The sequence below is a fragment of the Bombina bombina genome, chromosome 1 (assembly GCF_027579735.1).
Source record: "Bombina bombina isolate aBomBom1 chromosome 1, aBomBom1.pri, whole genome shotgun sequence".
NCBI classification, from domain to species: domain Eukaryota; kingdom Metazoa; phylum Chordata; class Amphibia; order Anura; family Bombinatoridae; genus Bombina; species Bombina bombina.
In genome coordinates, this window is record NC_069499.1 from 737,653,163 (window position 1) to 737,665,865 (window position 12,703).

A 12,703-nucleotide genomic window follows, 5' to 3' on the forward strand; every position below is an offset into this window, starting at 1 on the left:
TGCAGTGAATGTCAGAGGGTTGTGAAGAGAGTATTGCATATTTGAATACAATGGTCTTCCTCTAGGGGATCTATTTCATAGGTTCTCTGTTATCGGTCGTAGAGATTTCTTCTCCTACCTCCCTATGGTTGGGCACTTTATATGTAAAGTTATAAATATATGTTTTAAACTTATATTTGCCATTATTAAGGATATTCAGTATTCCTTCTTTCAGACTGTCGGTTTCATTTTTTTGGGAAAATGCTTATGAATTAATATTTTCTCTTACCTTAAAACTATTTAAATTGACTTTTTCACTTGCGGGCTGTTAGGCTCGCGGGGGCAGAAAATGCTTTAATTTATTGCGTCATTTTTGGCGCAAACTTTTTTGGCGCAAAATTTTTGTCATTTCCGGCGTCAACTATGAAGTTTGTTAGTGGTTGCGTCATTTTTTGACACATGTGTTAGACGTCTTTTTGCGCCAAAAAATGTGGGCGTCATACTTGGCGCCAAAAAATGTGGGCGTTATACTTAGCGCCACTTTTTTTTCACATTATTTAAGTCTCACTTTTCTTTCATGTAATTAGCAAGAGTCCATGAGCTAGTGACGTATGGGATATACATTCCTACCAGGAGGGGCAAAGTTTCCCAAACCTCAAAATGCCTATAAATACACCCCTCACCACACCCACAATTCAGTTTTGCAAACTTTGCCTCCCGTGGAGGTGGTGAAGTAAGTTGGATTCTACGTTATGCGCTTCGCAGCAGGCTGGAGCCCGGTTTTCCTCTGAGTGCAGTGAATGTCAGAGGGATGTGAAGAGAGTATTGCCTATTTGAATTCAATGGTCTCCTTCTACGGGATCTATTTCATAGGTTCTCTGTTATCGGTCGTAGAGATTCATCTCTTACCTCCCTTTTCAGATCGACGATATACTCTTATATACCATTACCTCTACTGATTCTCATTTCAGTACTGGTTTGGCTATCTACTATATGTAGATGAGTGTCCTGGGGTAAGTAAGTCTTATTTTTTGTGACACTCTAAGCTATGGTTGGGCACTTTATATATAAAGTTCTAAATATGTCTTTAAACTTATATTTGCCTTGATTCAGGATGATCAATATTCCTTATTTCAGACAAGTCAGTTTCATTATTTGGGTTAATGCATATGAATATTCAAATTTTTTCTTACCTTAAAAATTGTTTTCAAATTGACTTTTTTTCCCTGTGGGCTGTTAGGCTCGCGGGGGCTGAAAATGCTTCAATTTATTGCGTCATTCTTGGCGCAAAAATTCGTGATTGCGTAATTTTTTTGACGTTTTGCGACAAAAATGTCGGCGTTACCGGATGTGGCGTCATTCTTGGTGCGAAAAAATTTTAAGGCGCCAATAATGTGGGCGTATTTTTTGGCGCTAAAAAATGTGGGCGTCGTTCTTGTCTCCACCTTTTTTTCACATTATTTCAGTCTCATTTTTTCATTGCTTCTGGTTGCTAGAGGCTTATTCATTGGCATTCTTTCCCATTCCTGAAACTGTCATTTAAGGAATTTGATAATTTTGCTTTATATGTTTCAGAATCTACTTCTGGAAAGACTCTGCCTGATGCTGGTACTACCAAAGTTAAGTGCATTTGTTGTAAACTTGTGGTAACTGTTCCTCCGGCTGTAGTTTGTGATGAATGTCATGATAAGCTTGCTAATGCAGATAGTATTTCCATTAGTAATATACCATTACCTGTTGCTGTTCCCTTAACATCTAATACTCAGGATGTTCCTGTTAATATAAGAGAATTTGTTTCTAAATCTATTAGGAAGGCTATGTCTGTTATTCCTCCTTCCAGTAAACGTAAAAGGTCTATTAAAACTTCTCATTTTTCAGATGAAATTTTAAATGACCGTCATCATTCTGATTTGTCTGTTTCTGATGAGGATTTTTCTGGTTCAGAGGATTCTATCTCCGATATTGACACTGATAAATCTTCATATTTATTTAAGATGGAATTTATTCGCTCTTTACTTAAAGAATTTTTAATCGCTTTAGAGATGGAGGAATCTAGTCCTCTTGATACTAAATCTACTAAGCGTTTAAATTCGGTTTTTAAACCTCCTATGGTTATTCCAGAAGTTTTTCCTGTCCCTGATTTTATTTCTGAAGTAATTTCTAGGGAATGGAATAATATGGGTACTTCATTTACTCCTTCTCAAAGGTTTAAGAAATTGTATCCTGTGCCATCTGACAGATTAGAGTTTTGGGACAAAATCCCTAAAGTTGATGGGGCTATCTCTACTCTTGCTAAACGTACTACTATTCCTAAGGCAGATAGTACTTCCTTTAAGGATCCTTTAGATAGGAAGATTGAATCCTTTCTAAGAAAAGCTTACTTATGTTCAGGTAATCTTCTTAGGCCTGCTATTTCTTTGGCTGATGTTGCTGCCGCTTCCACTTTTTGGTTGGAGGCTTTAGCACAACAAGTATCAGACCATAATACTCATAGCATTGTTAAACTCCTTCAACATGCTAATAATTTTATTTGTGATGCCATCTTTGATATCATTAGAGTTGATGTCAGGTATGTCTTTAGGTATTTTAGCTAGAAGAGCTTTATGGCTTGAATCTTGGAATGCAGCTATGTCTTCTAAGTCAACTTTGCTTTCTCTTTCTTTCCAAGGTAATAAATTATTTGGTTCCCAGTTGGATTCTATTATTTCAACTGTTACTGGGGGGGAAAGGAACTTTTTTGCCTCAGGACAAAAAATCTAAAGGTAAATACAGGGCTGCTAATCGTTTTCGTTCCTTTTGTCAGAATAAGGAACAGAAGCCTGACCCTTCCTCTAAAGGAACGGTTTCTGTCTGGAAACCTCCAATCTGGAATAAAACCAAGCCTTTTAGAAAGTCAAAACCAGCTCCCAAGTCCACATGAAGGTACGGCCCTCATTCCAGCACAGCTGGTAGGGGGCAGGTTACGATTTTTCAAAGACATTTGGATCAATTCGATTCACAGTCTTTGGATTCAGAACATTGTTCCACAAGGGTACAGAATAGGTTTCAAGGTAAGGCCGCCTGCGAGGAGATTTTTTCTCTCTCGCATTCCAATAAACCCAGTGAAGGCTCAGGCATTTCTGAAATGTGTTTCAGATCTAGAGTTGGCTGGAGTAATTGTGCCAGTTCCAGTTCTGGAACAGGGTCTGGGGTTTTACTCAAATCTATTCATTGTACCAAAGAAGGAGAATTCCTTCAGACCAGTTCTGGATCTAAAGATATTGAATCGTTATGTAAGGATACCAACATTCAAAATGGTAACTATAAGGACTATTCTGCCTTTTGTTCAGCAAGGGCATTATATGTCCACAATAGATTTACAGGATGCATATCTTCATATTCGGATTCATCCAGATCACTTTCAGTTTCTGAGATTCTCTTTTCTCTTAAGTGTATTCAGTCCACGGGTCATCCATTACTTATGGGATATATTCCCTTCCCAACAGGAAGTTGCAAGAGGATCACCCAAAGCAGAGCTGCTATATAGCTCCTCCCCTCACATGTCATATCCAGTCATTCTCTTGCAACCCTCAACATAGATGGAGGTCCTGAGAGGAGTGTGGTGTTTTATACTTAATTATTTCTTCAATCAAAAGTTTATTTTTAAATGGCACCGGAGTGTGCTGTTTTTTTCTCAGGCAGTATTTGGAAGAAGAATCTGCCTGCGTTTTCTATGATCTTAGCAGAAGTAACTAAGATCCACTGGCTGTTCTCGCACATTCTGAGGAGTGGGGTAACTTCAGAAAGGGAATAGCGTGCAGGGTCTCCTGCAAATAAGGTATGTGCAGTAAAATATTTTTCTAAGGAATGGAATTGACTAAGAAAATACTGCTGATACCGATGTAATGTAAGTAAAGAAAATGCAGTGAAAGCGACTGGTATCAGGCTGATTAATGTATATGCAGTAAAGTAATTTTCTAAGGAATGGAATTTGACTAAGAAAATGCTGCTAATACTGAAGTAATGTAATAAGCCTTAAATGCAGTAGGACTGGTATCAGGCTTATCAATAGAGATACATACTCTTTAAAAAAGGATGTTTAAAACGTTTGCTGGCAACTTATTGGGGCATGAATTTTTCCACATGGCTGACTTATATTTCTGCATAGAAACAGTTAACTGAGGCCTCCCACTGTTGTAATAATGAGTGGGAGGGGCCTATTTTAGCGCTTTTTTGCGCAGTAAAAATTCAGTCTCAGTCTTCCTGCTTCTTCCTGCATGACCCAGGACGTCTCTAGAGAGCTCAAGGGACTTCAAAAGTCATATTGAGGGAGGTAATCAGTCACAGCAGACCTGTGACAGTGTGTTTGACTGTGTTAAAAAACGTTTTTTTCTCTATTGATTATCCGTTTTGGGTATTAAGGGGTTAATCATCCATTTGCAAGTGGGTGCAATGCTCTGCTAACTTAATACATTTACTGTAAAAATTTGGTTGCTATAACTGATTTGGTTCATTGTTATTTCAACTGTGACAGTTTTTTGTGCTTCTTAAAGGCGCAGTAGCGTTTTCTATATTGCTTGTAAATTTATTTTAAAGTGTTTTCCAAGCTTGCTAGTCTCATTGCTAGTCTGTTTAAACATGTCTGACACAGATGAATCTGTTTGTTCACTATGTTTGAAGGCCAGTGTGGAGCCCCATAGAAATATGTGTACTAAATGTATTGATTTCACTTTAAATAATAAAGGTCAGTCTTTATCTGTAAAGGAATTATCACCAGACAACGAGGGGGAAGTTATGCCGACTAACTCTCCTCACGTGTCAGTACCTTTGACTCCCGCTCAGGAGGCGCGTGATATTGTGGCGCCAAGTACATCAGATGCCCATACAAATCACTTTACAAGACATGGCTACTATTATGAATAATACCCTGACAGAAGTATTATCTAAATTGCCAGAATTAAGAGGCAAGCGCGATTGCTCTGGGATAAGGACAGAGCGCGCTGGTGCTGTGAGAGCCATGTCCGATACTGCGTCACAGTTTTCAGAACATGAGGACGGAGAGCTTCATTCTGTGGGTGACGGATCTGATCCAGGGAAACCGGATTCAGAGATCTCTAATTTTAAATTTAAGCTTGAGAACCTCCGTGTATTGCTAGGGGAGGTTTTAGCGGCTCTGAATGACTGTAACACAGTTGCAATTCCAGAGAAATTATGTAGGCTGGATAGATACTATGCGGTGCCGGTGTGTACTGACGTTTTTCCTATACCTAAAAGGCTTACAGAAATTATTAGCAAGGAGTGGGATAGACCCGGTGTGCCCTTTTCCCCACCTCCTATATTTAGGAAAATGTTTCCAATAGACGCCACTACACAGGACTTATGGCAGACGGTCCCTAAGGTGGAGGGAGCAGTTTCTACTTTAGCTAAGCGTACCACTATCCCGGTGGAGGATAGTTGTGCTTTTTCGGATCCAATGGATAAAAAATTAGGTTACCTTAAGAAAATGTTTATTCAACAAGGTTTTATCTTACAGCCCCTTGCATGCATTGCGCCTGTCACTGCTGCTGCTGCTGCATTCTGGTTTGAGTCTCTAGAAGAGGCCATTCACACAGCTCCATTGGATGAAATTATGGACAAGCTTAAAGCACTTAAGATAGCTAATGCATTTGTTTCTGATGCCATTGTACATTTAACTAAACTAACGGCTAAGAACTCCGGATTCGCCATCCAGGCGCGCAGAGCGCTATGGCTTAAATCCTGGTCAGCTGACGTGACTTCTAAATCTAAATTGCTTAATATTCCTTTCAAGGGGCAAACCTTATTCGGGCCCGGCTTGAAAGAAATTATCGCTGACATTTCTGGAGGTAAGGGTCATACTCTTCCTCAGGACAGGGCCAAATCAAAGGCCAAACAGTCTAAAACTTGAAGGCAGGAGCAGCATCAACTTCCTCCGCTCCAAAACAGGAAGGAACTGTTGTTCGTTACAGACAGGCCTGGAAAACTAACCAGTCCTGGAACAAGGGCAAGCAGGCCAGAAAACCTACTACTGCCCCTAAGACAGCATGAAGGGATGGCCCCCTATCCGGAAACTGATCTAGTGGGGGGCAGACTTTCTCTCTTCGCCCAGGCGTGGGCAAGAGATGTCCAGGATCCCTGGGCGTTGGAGATCATATCTCAGGGATATCTTCTGGACTTCAAAGCTTCTCCTCCACAAGGGAGATTTCATCTTTCAATGTTATCAGCAAACCAAATAAAGAAAGAGGCATTTCTACGCTGTGTACAAGACCTCCTAGTAATGGGGGTGATCCACCCAGTTCCGCGGACGGAACAAGGGCAAGGATTTTACTCAAATCTGTTTGTAGTTCCCAAGAAAGAGGGAACCTTCAGACCAATCTTGGACTTAAAGATCTTAAACAAATTCCTAAGAGTTCCATCATTCAAAATGGAAACTATTCGAACCATCCTACCCATGATCCAAGAGGGTCAGTACATGACCACAGTGCACTTAAAGGATGCCTACCTTCACATACCGATTCACAAAGATCATTATCGGTACCTAAGATTTGCCTTTCTAGACGGGCATTACCAGCTTGTAGCTCTTCCCTTCGGGTTAGCTACGGCCCCGAGAATTTTTACAAAGGTTCTGGGCTCACTTCTGGCGGTTCTAAGACCGCGAGGCATAGCGGTGGCTCCGTATCTAGACGACATTCCGATACAAGCGTCAAGTTTTCAAATTGCCAAGTCTCATACAGAGATAGTTCTGGCATTTCTGAGGTCGCATGGGTGGAAGGTGAACGTGGAAAAGAGTTCTCTATTACCACTCACAAGAGTCTCCTTCCTAGGGACTCTTATAGATTCTGTAGAGATGAAAATTTACCTGACTGAGTCCAGGTTATCAAAACTTCTAAATGCTTGCCGTGTCCTTCATTCCATTCCACGCCCGTCAGTGGCTCAGTGCATGGAAGTAATCAGCTTAATGGTAGCGGCAATGGACATAGTGCCATTTGCGCGCCTGCATCTCAGACCGCTGCAATTATGCATGCTAAGTCAGTGGAATGGGGATTACTCAGATTTGTCCCCTCTACTAAATCTGGATCAAGTGAGCAGAGATTCTCTTCTCTGGTGGCTTTCTCGGGTCCATCTGTCAAAGGGTATGACCTTTCGCAGGCCAGATTTGACGATTGTAACAGATGCCAGCCTTCTATGTTGGGGTGCAGTCTGGAACTCCCTGAAGGCTCAGGGATCGTGGACTCAGGAGGAGAAACTCCTCCCAATAAATATTCTGGAGTTAAGAGCAATATTAAATGCTCTTCTAGCTTGGCCTCAGTTAGCAACACTGAGGTTCATCAGATTTCAGTCAGACAACATCACGACTGTGGCTTACATCAACCATCAAGGGGGAACCAGGAGTTCCCTAGCGATGTTAGAAGTCTCAAGGATAATTCGCTGGGCAGAGTCTCACTCTTGCCACCTTTCAGCGATTTACATCCCAGGCGTGGAGAACTGGGAGGCGGACTTTCTAAGTCGACAGACTTTTCATCCGGGGGAGTGGGAACTTCATCCTGAGGTGTTCGTTCAGCTGGTTCATCGTTGGGGCAAACCAGAACTGGATCTCATGGCGTCTCGCCAGAACGCCAAGCTTCCTTGTTACGGATCCAGGTCCAGGGACCCGGGAGCGCCGCTGATAGATGCTCTAGCAGCCCCTTGGGTTTTCAACATGGCTTATGTGTTTCCACCGTTTCCGCTGCTGCCTCGACTGATTGCCAAGATCAAACAGGAGAGAGCATCGGTGATTCTGATAGCGCCTGCGTGGCCACGCAGGGCCTGGTATGCAGACCTAGTGGACATGACGTCCTGTCCACCATGGTCTCTGCCTCTGAGGCAGGACCTTCTAATACAAGGTCCTTTCAACCATCCAAATTTAATTTGTCTGAGGCTGACTGCATGGAGATTGAACGCTTGATTCTATCAAAGCGTGGCTTCTCTGAGTCTGTTATTGATACCTTAATACAGGCACAGAAGCCTGTTACCAGAAAAATTTACCATAAGATATGGCGTAAATATTTATATTGGTGCGAATCCAAGAGTTACTCATGGAGTAAGGTTAGGATTCCTAAGATATTGTCCTTTCTACAAGAGGGTTTAGAAAAGGGCTTATCTGCTAGTTCGTTAAAGGGACAGATTTCTGCTCTGTCTATTCTTTTACACAAACGTCTGGCAGAAGTTCCAGACGTCCAGGCTTTTTGTCAGGCTTTGGCTAGGATTAAACCTGTGTTTAAGACTGTTGCTCCGCCGTGTAGCTTAAACTTGGTTCTTAAAGTTCTTCAAGGTGTTCCGTTTGAACCCCTTCATTCTATTGATATTAAGCTTTTATCTTGGAAAGTTCTGTTTTTGATGGCTATTTCCTTGGCTCGAAGAGTCTCAGCTATCTGCCTTACATTGTGATTCTCCTTATCTGATTTTCCATTCAGACAAGGTAGTTCTGCGTACTAAACCTGGGTTTTTACTTAAGGTAGTTTCTAACAGGAATATCAATCAGGAGATTGTTGTTCCATCATTATGTCCTAATCCTCCTTCAAAGAAGGAACGACTTTTGCATAATCTGGACGTAGTCCGTGCCCTGAAGTTCTATTTGCAGGCAACTAAAGATTTTCGTCAAACTTCTTCCCTGTTTGTCGTTTACTCTGGACAGAGGAGATGTCAAAAAGCTTCGGCAACCTCTCTCTCCTTTTGGCTTCGTAGCATAATACGTTTAGCCTATGAGACTGCTGGACAGCAGCCCCCTGAAAGAATTACAGCTCATTCCACTAGAGCTGTGGCTTCCACCTGGGCCTTTAAGAATGAGGCCTCTGTTGAACAGATTTGCAAGGCTGCGACTTGGTCTTCGCTTCACACCTTTTCAATATTTTACAAATTTGACACTTTTGCTTCTTCGGAGGCTGTTTTTGAGAGAGAGGTTCTACAGGCAGTGGTTCCTGCCGTTTAAGTTCCTGCCTTGTCCCTCCCATCATCCGTGTACTTTAGCTTTGGTATTGGTATCCCATAAGTAATGGATGACCCGTGGACTGAATACACTTAACAAGAGAAAACATAATTTATGCTTACCTGATAAATTTATTTCTCTTGTAGTGTATTCAGTCCACGGCCCGCCCTGTCTTTTTTTTTTAAGGCAGATCTAAATTTTAATTAAACTCCAGTCACCACTGCACCCTATGGTTTCTCCTTTCTTGTCTTGTTTCGGTCGAATGACTGGATATGACATGTGAGGGGAGGAGCTATATAGCAGCTCTGCTTTGGGTGATCATCTTACAACTTCCTGTTGGGAAGGGAATATATCCCATAAGTAATGGATGACCCGTGGACTGAACACACTACAAGAGAAATAAATTTATCAGGTAAGCATAAATTATGTTTTCTAGACAAGCATTACCAGTTTGTGGCCCTTCCGTTTGGCCTAGCAACAGCTCCAAGGATCTTTTCAAAGGTACTCGGTACCCTTCTCTCTGTAATCCGAGAACAGGGTATTGCGGTATTTCCTTATTTGGACGATATCTTGGTATTTGCTCAGTCTTTACATTCTGCAGAATCTCACACGAATCAACTTGTGTTGTTTCTTCAAAGACATGGTTGGAGGATCAATTTACCAAAAAGTTTGATTCCTCAGACAAAGGTAACCTTTTTGGGTTTTCAAATAGATTCAGTGTCCATGACCTTGTCTCTAACATAAAAGAGACGTCTGAAATTGGTTTCAGCCTGTCGAAACCTTCAGTCTCAATCATTCCCTTCGGTAGCTTTGTGCATGGAAATTCTAGGTCTCATGACTGCTGCATATGACGCGATCCCTTTTGCTCGTTTTCACATGCGACCTCTTCAGCATTGTATGCTGAACCAGTGGTGCAGGGATTATACAAAGATATCACAATTAATATCCTTAAATCCCAATGTACGACACTCTCTGACGTGGTGGGTAGATCACCATCGTTTAGTCCAAGGGGCTTCTTTTGTTCGTCCAACCTGGACTGTGATCTCAACAGATGCGAGTCTGTCAGGTTGGGGAGCTGTATGGGGATCTCTGACAGCGCAGGGGGTTTGGGAATCTTAGGAGGCGAGATTACCAATCAACATTTTGGAACTCCGTGCGATTTTCAGAGCTCTTCAGTTTTAGCCTCTTCTGAAGAGAGAATCGTTTATTTGTTTTCAGACAGACAATGTCACAACCGTGGCATATGTCAATCATCAAGGTGGGACTCGCAGTCCTCAGGCTATGAAAGAAGTATCTCGGATACTTGTATGGGCGGAATCCAGCTCCTGTCTAATCTCTGCGGTTCACATCCCAGGTGTAGACAATTGGGAAGCGGATTATCTCAGTCGCCAGACGTTACATCCGGGCGAATGGTCCCTTCACCCAGAGGTATTTCTTCAGATTGTTCAAATGTGGGGACCTCCAGAAATAGATCTGATGGCCTCTCATCTAAACAAGAAACTTCCCAGGTATCTGTCCAGATCCAGGGACCCTCAGGCGGAGGCAGTGGACGCGTTGTCGCTTCCTTGGAATTATCATCCTGCCTATATCTTTCCGCCTCTAGTTCTTCTTCCAAAGGTGATTTCCAAAATTCTAATGGAACGTTCGTTTGTGCTGCTGGTGGCTCCAGCATGGCCTCACAGGTTTTGGTATGCGGATCTCATTCGGATGGCCAGTTGCCAACCTTGGACTCTTCCGTTAAGACCAGACCTTCTATCTCAAGGCCCTTTTTTCCATCAGGATCTCAAATCATTAAATTTGAAGGTATGGAAATTGAACGCTTGATTCTTAGTCATAGAGGTTTCTCTGACTCAGTAATTAATACTATGTTACAGGCTCGTAAATCTGTGTCTAGGAAGATTTATTATCGAGTCTGGAAGACTTACATTTCTTGGTGTTCTTCTCATAAATTCTCCTGGCATTCTTTCAGAATTCCTAGAATTTTACAGTTTCTTCAGGATGGTTTGGATAAAGGTTTGTCTGCAAGTTCTTTGAAAGGACAAATCTCTGCTCTTTCTGTTCTTTTTCACAGAAAGATTGCTAATCTTCCTGATATTCATTGTTTTGTACAGGCTTTGGTTCATATCAAACCTGTCATTAAGTCGATCTCTCCTCCTTAGAGTCTTAATTTGGTTCTGAGGGCTTTACAAGCTCCTCCGTTTGAACCTATGCATTCTCTGGACATTAAATTACTTTCTTGGAAAGTTCTGTTCCTTTTGGCCATCTCTTCTGCTAGAAGAGTTTCTGAATTATCTGCTCTTTCTTGTGAATCTCCTTTTCTGATTTTTCATCAGGATAAGGTAGTGTTGCGGACTTCATTTAAATTTTTACCTAAGGTTGTGAATTCTAACAACATTAGTAGAGAAATTGTGGTTCCTTCATTGTGTCCTAATCCTAAGAATTCAAAGGAGAGATCTTTACATTCTTTGGATGTAGTAAGAGCTTTTAAATATTATGTTGAAGCTACTAAAGATTTTAGAAAGACTTCTAGTCTGTCTATCTTTTCTGGGTCCAGGAAAGGTCAGAAGGCCTCCGCCATTTCTTTGGCTTCTTGGTTAAAGTCTTTGATTCATCATGCTTATGTTGAGTCGGGTAAATCCCCGCCTCAAAAAATTACGGCTCATTCTACTAGGTCAGTTTCTACTTCCTGGGCGTTTAGGAATGAAGCTTCTGTTGATCAGATTTGCAAAGCAGCAACTTGGTCTTCTTTGCATACTTTTACTAAATTCTACCATTTTGATGTGTTTTCTTCTTTATTGGGGCTATCTCTACTCCTGCTAAACATACTATTATTCCTATAGCAAATAGTATTTATTTTTTTCCTTCAGATGGTTGTATCTTATTTAAGGAAAATTATTTATTTTCAGGTACTTTTCTTAGACCTGTAATTTATTTGGCTGATGTTGCAATTGCTTCATCTTTCTGGTTGGATACTTTATGATCAAGTATCGGATTATGATTTGTTTAGCATTGTTAAAGGGACAAAAATCTACTACTCATTTGAAGTTCAGACTAAGTGCTATTGCATTGTCTTATCTTGCATTTGTTGATTATGCAAATACAATGTGTTGACTGGTCCTTTAACTTGATTAACATGCTAATAATTTCGTCATTTTTTGATATTTTCGCAAATGAGGTTTAATCTATGTCTTTAGCTATTTCTCTTGTTAAGTGTGTTCAGTCCACGGGTCATCCATTACTTATGGGATATATTCTCCTTCCCAACAGGAAGTTGCAAGAGGATCACCCAAGCAGAGCTGCTATATAGCTCCTCCCCTCACATGTCATATCCAGTCATTCTCTTGCAACCCTCAACAAAGGAGGTCGCGAGAGGAGCTGGAGTTTTTACTTAACTATTCTTCAATCAAAAGTTTATTTTAAATGGCACCGGAGTGTGCTGTTTTTCTATCTCAGGCAGTATTTGGAAGAAGAAACTGCCTGCGTTTTTTTTCTATGATCTTAGCAGGCGTAACTAAGATCCACTGGCTGTTCTCGACATTCTGAGGAGTGGGGTAACTTCAGAAACTGGGAATAGCATGCGGGGTCCTCCGCAAATGAGGTATGTGCAGTACTTTTATTTTCTGTGAATGGAATTGACTAAGAAAATACTGCTGTTACCGTATGATGTAAGTACAGCCTTAAATGCAGTAGTAGCAACTGGTATCAGGCTGATAAATGTATGCGCAGTAGAGTTATATTCTAGGGACTAGAATTTGACTGAGA

General features: G+C 41.3%; 1 protein-coding gene across 2 annotated transcripts in view; it reads left to right on the forward strand.

Annotated features, from left to right (window-relative positions):
• STK26 (serine/threonine kinase 26) overlaps positions 1-12,703 on the forward strand; it is a 511,389-nt gene that overhangs the window by 126,794 nt on the left and 371,892 nt on the right. The gene's annotated exons all lie outside the window — the stretch shown is intronic.